The sequence below is a fragment of the Ictalurus punctatus genome, chromosome 14 (genome assembly GCF_001660625.3).
Source record: "Ictalurus punctatus breed USDA103 chromosome 14, Coco_2.0, whole genome shotgun sequence".
Taxonomy (NCBI): domain Eukaryota; kingdom Metazoa; phylum Chordata; class Actinopteri; order Siluriformes; family Ictaluridae; genus Ictalurus; species Ictalurus punctatus.
Window position 1 is genome coordinate 15,782,862 of NC_030429.2, and position 13,863 is coordinate 15,796,724.

Sequence of the window (13,863 nt, forward strand, 5' to 3'; positions counted from 1 at the left end):
GTTGCTCTAAAACCTGTATATACCTTTCAGCATTGATGGTGCCTTTCCAGATGTGCTAAACATGAGTAAATACTTACGTGAGCAACAAATATCTGCTTTTTTGTTTCATTAACCTTTAGGTCGCAGTAATAATATTTTGCACCTTCATCTGTTATCATTTGTACATGGTAAAAATCCCAGTTAAGTCCAGTTCAGCTCCAGGATGTAAAACTACAAAAATGTAGAAAAGGTCAAGGGGGTGGATACTTGTGCAAGGCACCGTATGTAAACATTTACATTCAACTGCATATGTACATGTATATAGTATTCACACACTCTACATGTCGTAACTCTATTTACACTATCAGGGGTGTCTAATCTTATCTGCAAAGGACTGGTGTGGGTAGAGGTTTTCATTCCAAACAGGCAGGAGCCACACCCGATTCCACCTGTTGATTTTGGCTTTCAGTAGACTTCGGTGTGGTTTCTGCTTGGTTGGAATGAAAACCTGCACCCTTACTGGCCCTTTCCAGATAAGATTAGCCACCCTGCACTATACCATGATTCAAACTATTATGTGTCTGGTGATAATGGTTTGCAGTCTTACTTTCTGCTTGTTGTTGTTTTTTTTAGTGGGACGTCAGCAGCCACCTCACCACCATGGTTATATCCAGAGGCTGTCCTTACACACACACACACACACACACACACACTCACACACTCACTCTCTCACTCACACTCATGCTCACACGCATACAGACATACAGACACACAGACAGACACACACACACACACACACACACACACACACACACCACACACACACTCACGCACGCACGCACACTATTCTTCTTTAGTCCATGTCTTCTACAAGAGGGTAGCCTACAGGTCACAGCAAGACCTACACAGAGGGAGAACAACAGTGAAAGTGTAAGTGAATTTCAAGGGAAAAATTCAAAGGCAAATCATATGTAATATTAAAGCAGTTCGTAATTCCAGAATGTCTATGTCCATTATGCAAGCGCGACCTAATATCCCACTGACCTGCTACAAACAGAATGAGGGCGCCGAGCTGAAATGTACCCATATAAAGACAGTATCTACATAAACCCCAGACCAGCTGCAGCCAGATTCCTCTTCCAGTAAGCCTTATGCTGGGTGCAAAAAAAAGAAAGGAAAAAAAGAGGGCTCTTGCGATATTGTTTACTGTAGAATTAATGCTAAAGCTAAATATTACCTCTTCAGAGTCACTAATATCTCTAAACAGAGCGAGTGTTTTTGATACTGCACACTGATGTAAGCCTGCATTTAGCTGGGAGATGGCAGACATGAGCATGTAGGTAGAGTGAAGAAATGGGGTCAAGCCAATGGCTAATATTGAAATTATGGTTTTATATGTTAACTTTAAGCTTATATCTCATTCAAAGCTCTCTGATACATAGAATAGTCAGTGCTAGACTTTATGTCTCATATAACAGAAGCCTTGGTTTTACTTAGTAAACAAATATTCTTGTCAGAAAGAGAAATAGGAACGATGATTTTAAATTTACACAAATGTACAAACAGTGTAATATGCGAATGGAAAAGCGACAGATTGTTGCTTTTTTGGCTCAGTACAAGGCCATTGCATTTAAAATGAAACAGAAGTTTAGACTGATTAACGGTCTCCTTAGTTTTTGCCAACTAAGTGCTGCTGCATCATTGTTCGTACGTAAGAGTGCTAGAAATCAGTCTCCAGTTATTTCCATAATATTATACGCCGTTTCCCTCTCGTGTCTTTTAACCCCTTCAAATCCAAGGACTCATAATTATATACCTTTTCTACCTTTACGATTAGTCAATACCATTTCACTGCAGTGACTGAAAAAACAGTAATTACGGAATAATAGGCTTCAAGAGGAATTAGTATGGAATTTTAAGAACTTCAAGACCAATATCAGAAAAGCAGACCATCATGAATTGATCAAAACAGGGGGAAAAACAGGCACATCCCAAATATTAGCAGTGTCTATGGCCATGTTGTGGTAGGCAGTTCTAATCTGACATTTCCGATACAGCCGATGTACTATATAAAAAATTAGATAATAGACATAATAGAAGCAATTGCAATTGCTGAGCTTAGCAATAACAAATAACAGATACATCATGAGAAACAACAATAAAGCATGAATAGGTTCACTCATGAAGAAAAACTGACAAGAGGAAGAAGAGAAGGTTTAAAAATGGAAGGACAGGTGTGCTTACAGCTCAACTACTTATACACAAACACTTGATGGAAATGAGCAACAAAATTCCACAATTCAGACTACAACCCAATATGCAAAAGGTACAGTAATATTTTCTATTTGCCTCAGAGTCAGTGCCATAACCATGCAAAATGATGACCAAAATATCCCTTCAGGGAATATATAATACACAGCTAAATAGCAAGAGAGTCCGCACACATGCCATGTGCTGCAGTTCTGTTGTAGGCCCCATAACCCTGACAAGTTGTTTAAGGAAAGCTCTAGCTACTTCAGGCAGCCCTGTTCAGGATGGCTGAGCACAGCTGGTGCTCAGATCCAAGTGTTTAATCACAAGACAAACCATCTTGCATCTACTCTAACATTTTACAACCAGGTATCTCTTTAGCTGAAAAAAAAATTGCACAAACCCATTGATAAAAAAAAAAAAAATCGTACACACAAAACCTAAGGGATGAATTACAAATAGTGCAAATGACTTAGCTACAAAGTTTACAGCTATGCAATTCCAAACTTAGAAAAAGAATGCAGATGTTGGAAGCTTCACATCAGCGCAGGTTTTAAATGTGTAAAAAATTTTTACCATACTTGTAAAATTGTAAGTGTGTGCACATTTTATGGCTTAAAGTTCTGTCATGTTTTAGCTTGCTCTCGTGTAAGCTACCATTAAACTTTTCAGTCAAGTGACCAAAAGTGTCCTAAGACACTATCACAGTCTGATGGTCTCCAATTTCAGTATGTGCAATCAAGAGAAAATAAACTGTTTGTCATATTGTGCAATTCAGAGCTAATTAAGCATAACCCATTGGTATAAGTTGCCCTTTTATTTGTTTAACTTTTCTTAGATAAATTTTCTCCCAATTTGGCAATTGTTAATTCCTTGCTCTGCCCTATTGCACAACTGCCCTATTGCACAATTCTACCAACTGTTTAAGGGCTGTGCTTCCTCATGCTTCCTCTGAGACATACAGCAGGGGAGCTCAGCATGCTTGGAAGAGAGCAATAATGATAATGAGTCTTTATTGGTCACATATACATTACAGAACTGTGAAATTCTTTTTTCTTATATCCCACCATGCTAGGAGGTTGGGGTCAGAGTACAGGGTCAGCCATGATATAGCGCCCCTGGAGCAGAGAGGGTTAAGGGCCTTGCTCAAGGGCCCAACAGTGGCAGTTTGGCAGTGTTGGGGCTTGAACCCTCGACCTTCCGATCAGTAAGCCCTCTTCTGCATACATGAGCTCACAGACGCCAATGGATGGTGTCACTCTAACTGACAGGAAGTTAGTAATGCCAGCCTTTTCATTAGAAAACAGAGCTGTGGTATTATCTGGATTCAATCTTGCAATCTCTCAGCATTAGGGTGGACCCCTTTTTTTGCAATCTTCCATACCAACTATGAAGACCATGAAGACCATGTCTTCATAGAGCTCACTTTGTGAACAAGAGCATTGCTGTGCTGAAACAAGTTTGGGCCTCTTAGTTCCAGTGAAGGAAATTTGTAATTCTACAGCATATAAAGTCATCCTATATAAAGTGTGTGCTTCCAACTTTATAGTAACAATTTGGGGAAGAACCACATATGGGTGTGATGGTCACATGTCCACAAAATTTTGGCCATGTTCCATTTCATTATGGATTTAAGAACTAAGGCAAAGTCAAACCAGAACGGTAATGTGGCAGTTCTGAATGAGAAAGTATGTGCCACTATTAGATAAAAATGCTATAATAAACTGCTTTTAATAGTCTTAATGTAAGCACCGATAGTGAGTGTTGCTATCCTCACAGGAACTAAACTTCGGACAAAGAGGGAAGGAAAGACAGGCTTTGATTTTCCTTTTTCTCTGTGCATTCAACGCAGTTTCCTCAGTAGCTACACAAAACATTCTCTAATGATACTGTCTTTGCTAGCAGTATTAAATTAATGGATGATTCATCAAGGATGTTAGCAAAAGAAACCATACCATAACAATACTGAACTGACATAAATGGAAAAGAAAACTCTAAGCTCTAACAGAAACTGATATTACCTAAGATGCTTGTAATGCATTACCTTATGGAATAATGTGATTTAAGATACTGTCTTGTGACAGAAAACAGTTCAGAGAGGCTCTTTTACAACAGGGCAAAAAGTGAGTACATAAATACAGTTCTATGCTATTGACTCAGTGTAATTCAGTGTAATTCGATTGAAGAACAGTTGATTCTGCAGCATTTGCACTCATGCAACCAGTGCATGACACAAATGTCCTTATACATGTACCCTGAAATGTGGCCAGCCTATATAAGAAAAGGGGAGAAACAACATCGGCCTAAGCTGAGAGTTCATTTTAAAATGTCCCAAATATCCATTGCGGTGAGAAGGAAAAAATTTGTCCAAATGTTTAATATTATGTACTGAATATTACATTTCCAATTACTAAACAAACATGGCTATCTCTCTCTCTCTCTCTCTCTCTCTCTCTCTCTATATATATATATATATATATATATATATATATATATATATATATATATATATATATATATATATATATATATTATATATATATATATATATATGTATGTGTGTGTGTGTGTGTGTGTATATATATAAAATTTATGCATACACACACATTATATATATATATATATATATATATATATATATATATATATATATATATATATATATGTGTGTGTGTGTGTGCGTGTGTGTATGCATATATTTTATACACACACACACACACACACACATATATGAAATGAACGCGAGGGGAGAGTGAGTCATGGCTACATGAGCTGTCTTATTCAAAACTTGCCAGTGATGAATTAGGCATAGAGCACATTTATCAAGACCCGTTTTTGCCAACAAGTGGGTTGTTATGAGTTGTATGAGTTGTTAATTAATCAATTGTTAATGCTAATATGATATGAGTTTTATAGTAAATTGCAGTTATTTTTACTCAGGATTTAGTCCATTGTAGTGAAAATATGCCAGTAAATAAGTAAATGAAAATACAGACAACCTGTCATTCACAAACATCCATAGGAAACTATAGCTACAACAGTCTGCTATAATGCTGTCAGAAATAAACGAGTATACGTATTGTTCTGCACAAAATTCTTCAAAGAATTATGAGTGAGAATCATGATCCCGATTCTAAGCCAAGAAATTTGTGATTCCTATTTCATCAAGAATTGTGCAGTCTTAGTACAGACCAATGGTATAGTGCAATTGCATGATAATGATGTTATGAAATTATTAAATGATAACAACGTTCATTAAATGTGTGTATAATCAGTTCCTCTGTATCCATCCATGAGTAGGCATGTGGAAGTGGAAAATATTTCAAACCTGGGTTCAAATCCATTAGTTAAACTCAGAATGTCTTTTGTAATCAAAATGAGAAAATGAGGAAAGCTGAAGCAGAACTTTAAGGACAGGAAGGACATAAACACACTTACAAAACTACACACACACACACACACACACACACACACACACACACACACACACACACACACATATACACAGGTTTACATAGCTACATACAGAACACAAAAATATTAGGCTTTTGGTTATTTCGAATGTTACAGAAACCTGAATGATTTGGATAGCAGTTCTCCAGAGTTTTTTTTACAAGTCCTCATTCACAGAGAAAGAGGACTATGAGCAATTTCAGCCAACATTACATCGTACAAACAGTGACAGAGATAAAGATACAAACTTCTCCAGCACCTCAGTGTGATTGAACTCGCTGCCCACTGTTATTTTCCACAGGATATGAAACAGCTTCACCAACACACAAAAGTAAAATAAATTTAACAGCATTGTCAGCAGCATTGTCTCAGGCAGTGATTCACCATATTTACATATTTTCTCACTGACGACCAACATTTCCACAGCTAAAATTATATCCGCAGTGTCCATTATTCCGTTCAGAAGTGTAAAGGCTTATTTTGAGAAAGTCAGACATCTGGCAGTGGTGGAAAATATGCGATCACACCTATGCAAAACTGAAAACATGAGCGCCCTAATAAGCAATTTGCTTGCGATAAACGAACAGAATCAGAATATATTTGCAACAATCTTTCTTGGGTGTCATAGATCGCAGCTGTGTGGGGCTGATATCATCTGAAAGCTACTTTTTAACTGTTCTAATGTGGTTGTGTAACCATATAAAGTATAATGCTAGTGATCCTATTGGACCCATTGTGCTCTCTACGTAATTTAACTCTACAGGTTGCACAGACTGGGACTTCAGGTGTTCAAACAGTGCAATTGCATTAGATAATAATGAATAATTATTAGTAATTATTCATTTACTATTAATAAATAATTAATTAATATAAGCTGATGTCCTTAATTAATATAATTAATAGATTAATAGAATGCTGATGTCCTTTATGTGAATCACACATTTCAATGACGCACACTGTCAAATTTTTTGCATTGTTACACCCCTACTAGTCACAGTATATTCATGCCCAAATATTGACCCTGGTCACATCCCAGTACACAGGGCAGATACAGAGAAATGACCTGCAAACTTCTGACAGAGCAGATTGTGCTAAAAACATTTGATGCCGTGCATAAACCAGGTTAGCAGTGAGATGCCATATATACTAGGCCTAGGTGTTCCACCACTAGTAGCAAGTTGTCCATCAGCTTTCTTACAAGTGATCAGTGTTTATAGATTGGAGTGTTCCGAAGCTGTCAGTAAAATGTATTGCAAATGTATTGCCAGTATGTACTACACGCGTTGCACTATCATAAGTTCTCCCATCTCCCATAAGATCAGGGCATCTGCATTCAGCACTTGCCAAGCATACGTCTAGTAACATAGTGCTTCGTGTAGCACTACAGTGGCAGGCATGATGCCAAGTGTGACCTGCTCATGAGCCATCGTTTTAACTAAGGCACACTGCATGGAGTTTGGGTGCAGATGAGCTGTCTGTCCAAATCCCCCAATAAAGCTATCAATAAAATACTTGCACTATGGTATAATGAATTCCGCTGCGAACAGCATAGTGCAAAAGAGTCACTCCTACTTGGCATGCCACCATTTAAGGAATGGCTACCATAGCTAGAGCCTGTAAGCTAGCAGCGACTGACTTAGACCTATTTTGCTGGATGATGCTGGATTTGTACATGGTGGTCCAACCGCTAGGTCACTGTCAGTTTGGAAAAATTTCCCGGAAAAATTTTCTCTGTTGAAGGACATGAAATTTATTAATATCATAATAAATTATGATGTTTATTAGTGAACAATTGGGTGTTTGGACTATAGTCTTTTGGGTAGTGGGGCTTGAGTCAGATTCAACTCCAAATCTCTCTAAATCTGCCAGGCAAGTTTGCCGTATCAGCACCATGTAGCCAACAGTGCATGGTATGGCAAAGGAAAAACCACTGATCCGTACATAGCCACAGGCCTGCTAATTGGCTATATGGTGGGAATGTTTTCTAGCAGTCTGCTTCTTTCCAAGAATACATTTGCATTCTTGGATAAACCAGTAGTATATTCAATAAATTTAGCTGGATTTTTCCTTTCAGAGAAAAAATTCAGTTTTTAAAAAAATTATTATAATAAATGTTATTTATATACCAGCCAGAGCTGCAACAACTAATCGATAAAATCGATAATAATCGATTATGAAAATCGTTGTCAACGAATCTCATTATCGATTATTTGGTCTGCGCGCAGCACGGGGCATGTTTACTCATTACGTTACTTCTGTTCCAAAAACATGCTTCGGTGAGTAAATACTAAAGTTGTGTCCCAAATGACGTACTACACACTTAGACTATGCACGGAGTACTCTACCATCTAGTGTGTGGATTTTACAAAGGTAACATCGTCTCAAATGGAACACCAGCGAGTTTTTACTAACCAGAAGTATAATCCACTTCCTAGTCAACGGTACATGACGTCACACGCATGTAATGCAACACCGCTAGCTTTAGCCTCAGAGTCACCATCAATGACTTTCTTCAGTTTACTGTTTCTGTCAGCATTACCTTTTATTCCCAACATGACCTCAGTCCTCATCAGACGGAGGCGAAATCTTCACGTGAAGAAAGTGTGCGACCTCTAAGTCCTCTAAGGCAGTGGAGCATTTTATATTAAACACCACGGAGAAGATTTCTAAACTTTATAAAGCAGAGTTTCTGTAGCACGGAAGCATGACAGTGATGCGGTCGCGAGTTGCTTAAAAGGTTTAATTTAATTCCAGTTGATTGTCATTATATGCTGTATTTGTGCACTTGCAGTGTAAATTCTGTTGTTTATTATAACGGAAGTGATGTGTTAGTAACGAGACCGCGTTGCTCCTCACACACGATGCAGATGCGGTGATACAGAGTGTAGCACGAGTAAGATCTGTAATGTCTATTTAGAACACTATGATCAAAAGTAAAATAATATGTCTAAAGACAGTGAGGAAAAGAAACCACAAGTTGCAGTGAAAGTGAGTTTTTATTATTAATTTAGGACGAGTTGAATTCAGTGCTTTTTGTGCATCCATAAAAAATAATTATTTCTATCTATCTATCTATCTATCTAATTTAGTTAGTTTATATTTATATTATATATAAGTACTTATGCATTATTTTTTTATGAATTCCCAAAAAGCACCAAATTGAACCGCAGTCATAAATTAATAATATATATTCTTGTGTGTGGGTGTGTATGTTGGGTTCTTTTCTGTTTTGGACAAACAGTTGTGCAAAATTTTAGTGTGAATTTATATTTGTAACACTCAGTTTGTGGATTTTATTTTAAATAAACAAATAAAAAGGAACTGAGTGAAAAAGTTTGCCCCGCCCCACCCGATTAATCGAATAATAATAATAATAATCAGCCAACTAATCGATTATGAAAATAATCGTTAGTTGCAGCCCTAATACCAACACAGTGTTAGTTGGTGGGATAGTAACAGAATTCCTTTGGGAAGGCATACTCTAATTAAGTACATTACTGCATCAACCAGTACAGCTGTGACTTTTTATTATCTGTGTCATCTGAAGACATTTATTGTTAGGAAGTACTTCAAACTTCTAACTGTAGTGTCCAAACATACAGATTCATCATGCAGTGAGCACATATGTGACCCCTCTAATGTACTGCAGAGCATATAATTTGTCTTGACAGTGTGGTTTTGCTGACATAGTCATAAACAATGTGAAAGGATAAAAGCGTGGGAGGGCTGAGCTGGGGTAGCGAGGTGAACACTTAGCACCGTCGACCTCAGACACACTCCTCAAGCAACCACAGCACTCCATCCTGTAGAAAACAGCCCATACCCACTACCTTAGTCATGAGCTGTGAGGCTAGGGTAACATGAGTAGGAGAACACCGATGGTTATGGAAGATGAGGGTTAATAAAACGACTGCACAAGTCAGTGTGAGGGTGGAAGTAAAAGCATGTTTGATGAGACTCTCCATTGGAACAATTTCATCACACACAGAAGGACAAGGCCTAGTTTATATTTTCGGAAGCACACCTCTGGAGGAAGTGAGTGTGCATCGTAGTTAAAACACAAACGCACACACACAGACCTGTCCTGTGACTCTAGTTATTGTCTTACATAAACACACAGTAAACACAAAAATCAAATGACTATTTAAAAACGGTTATGACCATTAAGGCTGTTGTGATCATTTTTGACATGCACATCAGATTACTTTTATTACAGAACATTTGAGGAACCAGCAGCAATGTTCAAATACACTGAATGGTATGAAGAGGTGAGGCTGGGGCTGATTTATCTGCAGCCCATAGTGACAGTTATATCAGATGATTACACCGAGTGAAAGCGCCCATAGTTTTTATCAATATTTTGACTGAACTTTTTCAGCTCATTCCGCCAGCACATGTGTAACATGTGAAGGCGAGATATGAAACTGAGAAGGTGCATATGAAACTGTGTTTGTAATGAATGAGAACAAGATGGATTATTTACTCTATCACCCCCCCCCACACACACACACACACACACACACACCACGAAATGCCTATGGAGGAGAATCTAAATGTGCATAGACTAAGCACAATAGACCACATAATTCTTCATATGTGACTGATTAGAACTTGTGATATAATACATTATTCAATCCTAATAGTTTCATAGACGAGCTTTCTATTGGTGGTCGATTTTAGCCCTAATAGAAACACAACCAGCGGTCAGTACGTTATACTTCCATGGATCTCTCTTTGCAACACTTGCATATGAAATTCTTAGATAGTGATAAAAACTTGAAAGCTGATTACAAGCACTTGATTTGTACGTACAGTTACTGGTGCACGACACACCCTAATCATAAGGCACAAGAGGAAAGCTGTAAGAACCCCTTCTAGTTCTTTGCAATTAGAAAGAAGCTTGAACAAAATAGCTACCGCTTATCAAGGGTGTGTGTGTGTGTGCACGCACGTGTGTATTTCTGTGTAGCCTTGATACATATTAATCCTGGCTACGAGTATAATCAAACTGCATGACTGGGACAAGAAAGTGAGTAAACGGAAGCGTTAATGTTTCTGGTTTCCTGAAAAGTGCACAAAAAGTTTCATAAAATGGTGAGATGTAGAAAAACGCCTGTTGTTGTCACTCCTGAAATCCTGTGACTTCAATCCCCATTTAGACTGACATCATGGTAAACAGTCTAGCAGCTCTGTGCTGCAGAGATGAATGGCTGCTTTTTAAGGGTTGTGACTTTGCATCATGTGAGCAATCAGGAGAAGGTGCTGCTGTTGAGCCATCTGCTCCCAGAAAATCAGAATATTCAGCTAGTAAAGTATCAGACAGATTAATTAAAACTTTGCGCCTTCTCAAACCCTCTTTTGGCACTAAAAACCGACGGCTGAGATTTATTTAACAGACGCAAAGGACTTTTAGTGGCTTAAAGAGGCAGTCACTACAGTTACACTTTCATCTCATCTGCTTTAAGGAAGGTTCCCATATTCAGCATGTATTGTGCATAGATCACCTATTAGCACCCGTTTTAATTTATCATAGCTAATAGTCAATACTGACTTAATACTGATTAAAAATTGGTGCTATTTCAGAAGAAGTTTTCAAGTGTTGAAACTTCAAGAAGTTTTGAAGAAGTTTTACTTTCATTTATTTTCTTTGACCGGAAAAAAACTATAATAATATAAATGAATTGTGAATGTATATGAATTTATTTTAAAATGTTGTGAAGTCCCAAATCAAAAGGCGAAATCCTGGCATTGTCAACTCTTTGCTGCCCTTTACTTTCTGGCCTCAGGCTCTTTTCACCTCAGTTGCTTAAATGTCAAAGTCAGTCTACTGCACTGCCTGTAGTTCTGAGGTGACGGATTATTGATATTTTTCAGCTTTGCACACTGCAAAAGACATAAATCACCAGTTATATATTTATATATAGTTCCCCGCAATTACAGAAAAAAACCTAAACATTGGTTGGAATTTAGACACAATGATTTCTTTATAGTCATCTGATGGAGCCTTCAGAAAGCTAAAAAGTAAACTGGATAGTAGGATTTATATTTTAATAAGTGACATCGAGTCATACACAGACAAGTGCAAAGATGGACATCTTCTCAAATATCATTCAGCAACGTACTTATATAATTTAATAATGATATATTGTGTGTGCAGCATGGGGAATCTCACATCTTGAAATTTCAGGCATTTTCTACTACATAAACTACATAAAACTACAGGTTTTCCTGAACTGAAATTTTCTTCTCTTTTGCATTTCTAAATCAGAAGCAAAGTCAAAGCATTTTAAGTCTGGTTGCCTCCAAAAGTGAAAAAGTAGAAAATTGCATTAAAATTTTCCAGTCCAATTCCACTGAAAGGCACCAACACACTGATTGGATAAAGCATGTTTGCCTTGCGCCTCCAGGGTTGGGGGTTCGATTCCCGCCTCTGCCCTGTGTGTGGAGTTTGCATGTTCTCCCCGTGCTTCAGGAGTTTCCTCTGGGTACTCCGGTTTCCTCTCCAGTCCAAAGACATGCATTGTAGGCTGACCGGCATCTCTAAATTGTCCATAATGTGTGTATGATTGTGTCTTGCGATGGGTGTCCCCGCCTTGTGCCCCAAGTCCCCTAGGATAAGCCCCAGGATCCCCATGACCCTGTGTAGGATAAGCGATACAGAAAATGGATGGATGGATGACCACGAAAAAATATGACTACCTTTATATCAACCTTTGTTAATCTGCCTCCTTATCTACAGTCCTGTGAAAAAGTATTTGCCAGATTTCTTAGAAGATTTCTTCTGTTTTTGTGTACATCTCATACTAAGCTATTACAGAAATTTAAAGAAAATTTAAGACAAAACAAATGCAACCAGAGTAAACACAAAATACAGTTTTTAAATTATAATAATATTTATCGAAGCAAAAGCATTATCCAATACCATCTGGGCCGTTGTGAAAATGTATTTGCCCCTGTAGTTACTAATTCCCCAAATCTATGAAACTGCATTCATAATTCAGCTGAACTAGACACAACCAGGCCTTAGGATTGCTGTGATAGTTGGTGTTCCCGTTGTTACACGGTGTTCGGCCGCACAGTGATTACATCACATGTCCACCGCGGCACCGCCCCCACTGTCGTTTTGCTTTTTTTATATTAATAAAAATCACTTAGTTCCATTAGAGAATGGACGATATAATTAAAAATGGAACGTGTCTGTTGAATTCAGCATGAGCCGAATGAGTTAGAGTCGCAACACAGATCAGATTTCATTTATCACGTAACGAGAGTGACGTACAGACCTACAGACCTCTCTTTCATCAGTAAGGGTCACTGTTCATGACTCCATTATCAGAAAGACACTGGGCAAAAATGGCATCCATGGAAGAGTGGTGAGGTGAAAACCACTGCTAACCCAGAAGAACATTAAGGCTCGTCTGAATTTTTCCAAAACACACCTTGATGATATTCAAACCTTTTGGGAGAATGTTCTGTGGACTGAGGAGTTGAAAATGCAACTCTCTGGAGGACAGGAGTCCTGTTACATCTGGCTGAAACAAACACAGAATTCCACAAAAAGATCATCATAAGTGTGATGGTGTGGGGATGCTTTGATGCTTCAGGGCCTGAGCAACTTGCAATAATTGAGGGAAACATGAATTCTGTTCTCTACCTGAAAATCCTAAAGGATTTTCCGGTCTTCAGTCTGTAAGTTGAAACTCAAGCACAACTGGATTATGCAGCAAGACAATGATCATAGGAGTAAATCCTAGTCATAGAAGTAAGTGAAAGACTGATCTCCAATTAGCAGAAGTGTTTGGATGTAGTTATTGCTGCTAAAGGCGGCTCAACCAGATTTTAAGATTAAGGGGGCAATTAGTTTTTTCACATTGGTGATAGGTGTTGTATAACTTTTTTGCTTCAATAAAAAAAAACTGTATAGTGTGTTTACTCAGGTTGCCTTTGTTTTATGCTGTATTTCATTTTAAGACCTAAAACTATTTAGTATGAGATATACACAAAAACAGAAGAAATACTTTTTCACAGCACTACCGGGATCTTTGCAGAAAACCTACAGTAAGTAAATTCTGAAAGTTATAAAAAAAACATTTCTTCATCATTTTGGAGAAATATATTTATGTTTTCTTAAAATAGAAGTTTCAAAGTATGTTCAGTGCCTCCTTCTTGGTCTTGAAGTTA

At 37.8% G+C, this 13,863-nt stretch overlaps 1 protein-coding gene across 3 annotated transcripts in view; it reads right to left on the bottom strand.

The window, feature by feature from the left end:
* otud7a (OTU deubiquitinase 7A) overlaps positions 1–13,863 on the bottom strand; it is a 68,788-nt gene that overhangs the window by 38,187 nt on the left and 16,738 nt on the right. For 2 of the 3 annotated variants that reach the window (XM_017486104.3, XM_017486108.3), the window contains exon 2: positions 587–880. The gene's annotated coding sequence lies outside the window, so the exon portion shown is untranslated. Of the gene's footprint in view, positions 1–586; positions 881–1,023; positions 1,809–13,863 lie in introns of those variants that run through there. The other variant, XM_017486105.3, reaches the window with a different exon arrangement.